Source organism: Excalfactoria chinensis, chromosome 13 (assembly GCF_039878825.1).
Source record: "Excalfactoria chinensis isolate bCotChi1 chromosome 13, bCotChi1.hap2, whole genome shotgun sequence".
Lineage (NCBI taxonomy): Eukaryota > Metazoa > Chordata > Aves > Galliformes > Phasianidae > Excalfactoria > Excalfactoria chinensis.
Genome location: NC_092837.1, coordinates 16121797 through 16129769, shown reverse-complemented (window position 1 = coordinate 16129769; position 7973 = coordinate 16121797).

Below are 7973 nucleotides of genomic sequence, written 5' to 3'. Positions count from 1 at the left end.
TGCCCACATCTGCAGGTACCACACTGTGAACAATGCTGTTACCTGCAGGAATAGGGCTGGGAACACAAGCAGGCACTGAGTGAGTAACATGGATGGAGGCTGATTGATTGGCAATGGAGTCTGCATTATTAGCAATGGAGTCTAATTAGCAATGGAGTCTTATTTATTGGCAATGGAGTCTTATTTATTAGCCATGGAGTCTTATTTATTGGCAATGGAGTCTTATTTAATGGCAATAGATTCTTTTTTATTGGCAAAGGAGTCTTATTTATTACCAATGCAGGCAAATTAGCAATTGAGTCTTATTAATTGTCAGTGGAGTCTAATTAGCAATGGAGTCTTACTTATTGTCAATGGAGTCTTACTTATTGGCAATGGAGTCTTAGTTATAAGCAATGGTGTTTCATTTATTAGCAATGGAGTCTTATTAATTAGCAACAGACTTTTATTTATTGTCAATGGAGTCTTAGTTACTGGCAGTAGAGTCTTATTTATTGGCAGTGGAGTCTTATTTATTAGAAATGGAGTCTTATGTATTATCAATGGGGTCCGATTAATTGGCAATGGAGTCTTAATTATTGGCAATGGTGTCTTAATTATTAGGAATGGAGTGTTATTTATTAGCAATGGAGTCTTCTTAATTGGCAATATAGTATCATTATTGGCAATGGAGTCTTATTTATTGACAGTAGAGTCTAATTAGCAATGGAGTCTTTAATATTGGCAGTGGAGTTTCATTTATTGGCAATGGGGTCTTAATTATTAGCAATGAGGTCTTATTTATTGGCCACGGAGTCTAATTAGCAATGGAGCCTTATTATTAGCAATGCAGACTTTTTTATTGGCTATGGAGTCTTTTTTATTGGCTATGGAGTCTTTTTTATTGGCAATGGAGTCTTATTTATTGGCAATGGAGTCTTATTTATTGGCAATGGAGTCTTAATTATTGGCTATGGAGTCTTATTTATTGGCAATGGAGTCTTATTTATTGGCAATGGAGTCTTATTTATTGGCTATGGAGTCTTATTTATTGGCAATGGAGTCTTATTTATTGGCAATGGAGTCTTATTTATTGGCTATGGAGTCTTAATTATTGGCTATGGAGTCTTATTTATTGGCTATGGAGTCTTATTTATTGGCAATGGAGTCTTACGTATTAGCAATGGAGTCTCAGACATTGGCAGTGGAGTCTTATTTATTAGCAGTGAAGTGTTATTTATTGGCAATGGATTCTAATTAGCAAAGGAGTCTTATTTATGAGCTATGGAGTCTTATTTATTAGAAATGTTGTCTTATTTACTGGATATGGAGTCTTATTTATTGAATATGGAGTTATATTTATGGGCAGTGGAGTCTTATTATTAGCTACGCAGCATTATTAATTAGCAATGGAATCTTAGTAACAAAGGAGTATAATTAGCAATGGAGTATTATTTATTAGCAATATAGTCTTAATAATTGGCAATGGAATCTTATTTATTAACAATGGACTCTTATTTACTGGTAATTGAGTCTCATTTATAGGCAATGGATACTTCTTTATTAGCAATGGAGTCTTATTCATTGGCAATGGAGACTTATTTATATGCAATGGATTCTTATTTATTAGCAATGGAGTCTAATTAGCAATGGAGTCTTATATATTACCAAAGGAGTCTTATTTATTGCCAATGGAGTCTTATTAATTGGTAATAGGGTCTTAATTATTGGGAATGGTGTCTTAATTATTCACAATGTAGTCTTTTTCATTGGCAATATAGTATTATTATTGGCAATGGAGTCTTATTTCTTGGCAATAAAGTCTATTTATTGGCAATGGAGTTTTCTTTATTAGCAATGGAGTCTTTCTACTTAACAATGGAGTCTTATTTATTAGCAGTGGAGTCTTATTTATTAGCAGTGGAGTCTTATTTATTAGCAGTGGAGTCTTATTTATTGGCAATAGCCTCTTAATTTATTAGCAAATGAGTCTTAATTATTAACAATGGAGTCTTATGTATTAGCAAACGAGTCTTATTTATTAGGAATGGAATCTTATTTATTTGCAATGCAGACTTACATATTAGCAATGAACTCTTATTTATCAGCAATGGAGTCTTAATTATAAGCAATGCAGTCTTATTTATTGGCAGCGGAGTCTAATGAGGAATGGAGTCTTAATTGTTGTCAAAGGAGTCTAAATTGTTGGCAATGGAGTCTTATTAATTAGCAATGGAGTCTTATTTATTGGCCTTGGAGTTCTATTTATTGGCAATGGAGTTCAATTTCTTGGCAATGGATATTCATTAATTGGCAGTGGAGCCTTACTTATTCACCATGGAATCTCATTATTACCAATGGAGACTTATTTATTAGGAAGTGAATCTTAATTATTGTCAATGCAGTCTTAGTTATTAGCAATGCAGTCTTAGTTATTAGCAATGGAGTCTTATTTATTAGCAATATAGTCTTCCTTTGCAATGGAGTCTTATTTATTGGCAGTGGAGTCTTATTTATTGGTAATGGTGTCATAGTAATTAGCTAAGGAGTCTAATTAGCAGTGGATTCTTATTTATTGGAAATAGACTCTTACTTATTAGCAATGGAGTTTAATTTATTGGCAATGGATACTAATTAGCAATGGAGTCTTATTTATTGGCAATGGAGTCTTATTATTAGCACTGGAACTTTACTAGCTCTAAAGCGGAATTAGTATTTGACGGAGCATTATTAATTAGCAATAGGCCATTATTATTATGATGGAGGTGATGATGATGGAGATAGATGATCCTACCGCACACAATGGGGTCCTGCAGGCACGGGATGATCCTACCGCACACAATGGGGTCCTGCAGGCAATAAGATGATGCTGCAGCCAATCGGTGACTGGTGTTTCATTGTGCACACAGATGCTGAGCTGACACACATGGATGCGGAGCGGCGACAATCTGGAATCAGTGGAGGAATCCAACGTGCAGGGCGGATTAATAAAGGCATCAGCACTGCAATAGGAACAACAGGATGAGTATGCGGTGTGAGGGGTGTATTACTATACACACACACAGATACACACACAGATATATACACACAACTATACACGCACAGATATACACACAGACAGATATATACACGCAGATATATACACGCACAGATATACACAAAGATACACACAGATATAAACACACAGATATACACACACAGAGATATACACGCGCACAGATATACACACGCACAGATATACACACGCACAGATATGCACAGACATACACACACAGATATATACACACAGATATACACACACAGATATACACACACAGATATATACACACATTTATATACACACACAGATATACACACACAGACATATACACACACAGATATACACACACAGATATACACACACACAGATATACACACACACAGACATACACAGGCATACACACACAGATATATACACATACAGATATATACACACACAGATATACACACACAGAGATAAACACACACAGATATACGCACACAGATATACGCACACTGATATATACGCACACAGATATATACGCACACAGATATACACACACAGATATACACACACAGATATTTACAAACAGATATACACAATCAGATACACACACAGATATACACTCACAGATATACACTCACAGATATACAGACACAGATATACACACACACAGATATACACACACACAGATATACACACACACAGATATACACACACAGATATATAAAAACAGATATATAAACACACACATATACACACACAGATATACACACAGAGATATACACACACAGAGATATACACACACAGATATACACACACAGATATACACACACAGATATACACACACACAGATATACACACACACAGATATATACACACAGATATACACACACAGTTATATACGCACACAGATATACGCACACTGAGATATACACACACAGATATATACACACACAGATATACACAATCAGATATACACAATCAGATATACACACAGATATACACACACAGATATATACACACACAGATATATACAAACACAGATATATACAAACACAGATATATACACACACAGATATATACACACACAGATATACACACACAGATATATACACACATAGATATACACACACATATATATATACACACACAGATATACACGCACAGATAGAAACACAGATATTCACGCACACAGATATATACCCAAAGACATACATACACAGGTAAACACACAGACAGACTTACACACAGATACACACACACACAGATATACACACACACAGAAATACATACACGGATATATACACACACTGTTATATACACACACAGATATAAACACAAATATACTCACACAGATATACACACACAGATACAAACACACCGATACAAACACACAGATACAAACACAGATATACACACACAGATATGTACACATACAGATATATACACATACAGATATTTACACACACAGATATACACACACAGATATACACACACAGATATATACACACAAAGACATACACACACAGTGATACACACAAAGATATATTCAAACACAGAAATACACGCAGAGGTATATAGACACAGCTACAAACACAGATATACACACAGAGATATACACACACAGATATACACACACATAGACATAGACACACAGATATATACACATGCAGATATACACACACACATAAATACACACACACAGATATAGACACAGAAATATACACACAGAGATAAATACAAACATTGATATACAAACACAGATATACACACACACAGATATTTACAGACAGATATATACACACACAGATATATACATACACAGACTTACACACACTAATACACACAGAGATATATACTAACACAGATATACACACACACAGATATATACAGACAGATATATACACACACAGATATATACACACACAGACATACACACACAGATATACACACAAAGATATATACACACAGATATATATAGACACAGATATATACACACAGATACAAACACAGATATACACACACAGATATGTACACATACAGATATATACACACACAGACATACACACACAGGTATACACACAGATATACACACACAGAGAGATATTCACACAGAGATACAGACACACACAGATATACACACACACAGATTTATACACACAATTATATACACACACACATATATATACTGACACAGATATTGTTGCGGACAGGGACACCAGGGAGAGACTCAAACTCGTGGGTACTCTAGTGTTGATTTTATTAACAAGCTCAGTACAACAGACATACAGAGCTCGGGTCACTCCTAGTGAATGACATTCAAGCTATACGAAGGTCCTATATTTATATGATCAGAAAAACATTACATCACTTATTTATCCATTCTTAAGACTAATTATTAATAGATCATCAGTTCTTCTTCTCGATGCTGTTTCCCATCTTAGGATCTGGTTCGCGCCGGTTTTCATGCTTCGCGTGTTATTCTTCTTTCATCTAAGCTATCCGGTCTTGACCAGTCCATTCCACCTGTCTCATGGTCTTCTTTCATCTGAGCTATCCAAGCTAGACCAGTCCATTCCATCTGTCTCATGATCACCAACTTATTAACTACTAAATAACAATGTCAGCACTATTTTTGTCTTACTCTACTGTTTATGATTTCACAAAGTCTAACACCCCTACATGGGTCATGGTTCGGGGCTGTACAGGGGATAAATGAGTAGCATATTGGCTGAGGATTTTACCATTTTCCTTATCAGATATACACACACAGATATATACACTCACAGATATAGACACACACAGATACAACCTCAAATATACTCACACAGATATAGACACACAGATATAGACACACAAAGATATACACACACAGATACACACAGAGATATATACAATCATGGATATACACACACAGATATACACACACACAGAAATACAGACAGATATATACAGGCACAAATATACAGACACAGATATATACACACAGAGATATATATACACACACAGACATACACACTAATACACACAGAGATATATACAAACACATATATAAAAAGATATACACACACAGATATACACACAAAGATATATACAGACACAGATATACACACACAGATATATACACACAGATATGTACAAACTCGGATATATACACACACAGATACAACCTCAAATATACTCACACAGATATACACACAGATATACACACACAGATACACACACAGATACACACACAGATACAAACACAGATATACACACACACAGATATACACACACACAGACATACACACACAGACATACACAAACAGATGTACACCCACACAGATACACACAAAGATATACACGCAAAGATATACACTCACACAGATATATAAAAACACATATATACACACAGAAATATATACACACAGATACAAACACAGATATACACACACACAGATATAATCACAGATATAATCACACACAGACATACACAAAGAGATATACACACAAACAGATATATACACACACAGATATACACACACACACAGATATACACAAACAGATATACACACACAGACATACACACACAGATATATACACACAGATATACACACAAACAGATATATACAGGTACAGATATATACAGGCACAAAAATATACAGGCACAGATAAACACACACAGATATATAGACACACATATATAAACACACAGACATACACACACTGATACACACAGAGATATATACAAACACAGATATACACACACAGACAGAAACACAGATATTCACACACACAGATATATACCCAAAGACATACATACACAGATATACATACGCACAGACATACACACAGATACACACACACACAGATATACACACACACAGAAATACATACACAGATATATACACACACTGTTATATACACACAGACATAAACACAAATATACTCACACAGATATACACACACAGATACAAACACACTGATACAAACACAGATACACACACAGATATATGCACACACAGATATATGCACACACACAGATATAGACACACAGATATACACACACACAAATACAGACACACAGATAAACACACACAGATACACACAGAGATAAATACAAACATAGATATACAAACACAGATATACACACACACAGATATATACACACACAGACATGCACACACTGATATATATTAACACAGATATACACACAAAGATACATACACACAGATATATACAGACACAGATATACACACACAGATTTATACACATACAGACATACACACACTGATACACACAGAGATATATACAAACACAGATATAAACACACAGTTATATACACACAGATACAGACACAGATATATACCCACAGATATACACACACAGAGATATACACTCACAGATATATGTAGACACAGATATACACACACAGATATATAGACACAGATATACACACACAGATATACACACACACAGATATATACAGGCACGGATATACAAACACAGATATACACACACAGACATACACACACAGATATATTCAAACACAGAAATACACACAGAGATATATAGACACAGATACAAACACAGATATACACACACAGAGACATGCACACACAGATACATACACAGATATATACAAACACAGATATACACACACAGATATATAGAAACACAGATATATACACGCACAGATATACACACACACAGATATACATGCAGATATAAACACACGCAGATATAAGCACACGCAGATATAAGCACACGCAGATATAAGCACACGCAGATATAAACACACGCAGATATAAGCACACGCAGATATAAGCACACGCAGATATAAGCACACGCAGATACATACTCACGCAGATACATACTCACGCAGATACACACTCACGCAGATACACACTCACGCAGATACACACTCACGCAGATACACGCACAGATATATGCACACAGATACACACACACAGACATTCACACACAGATA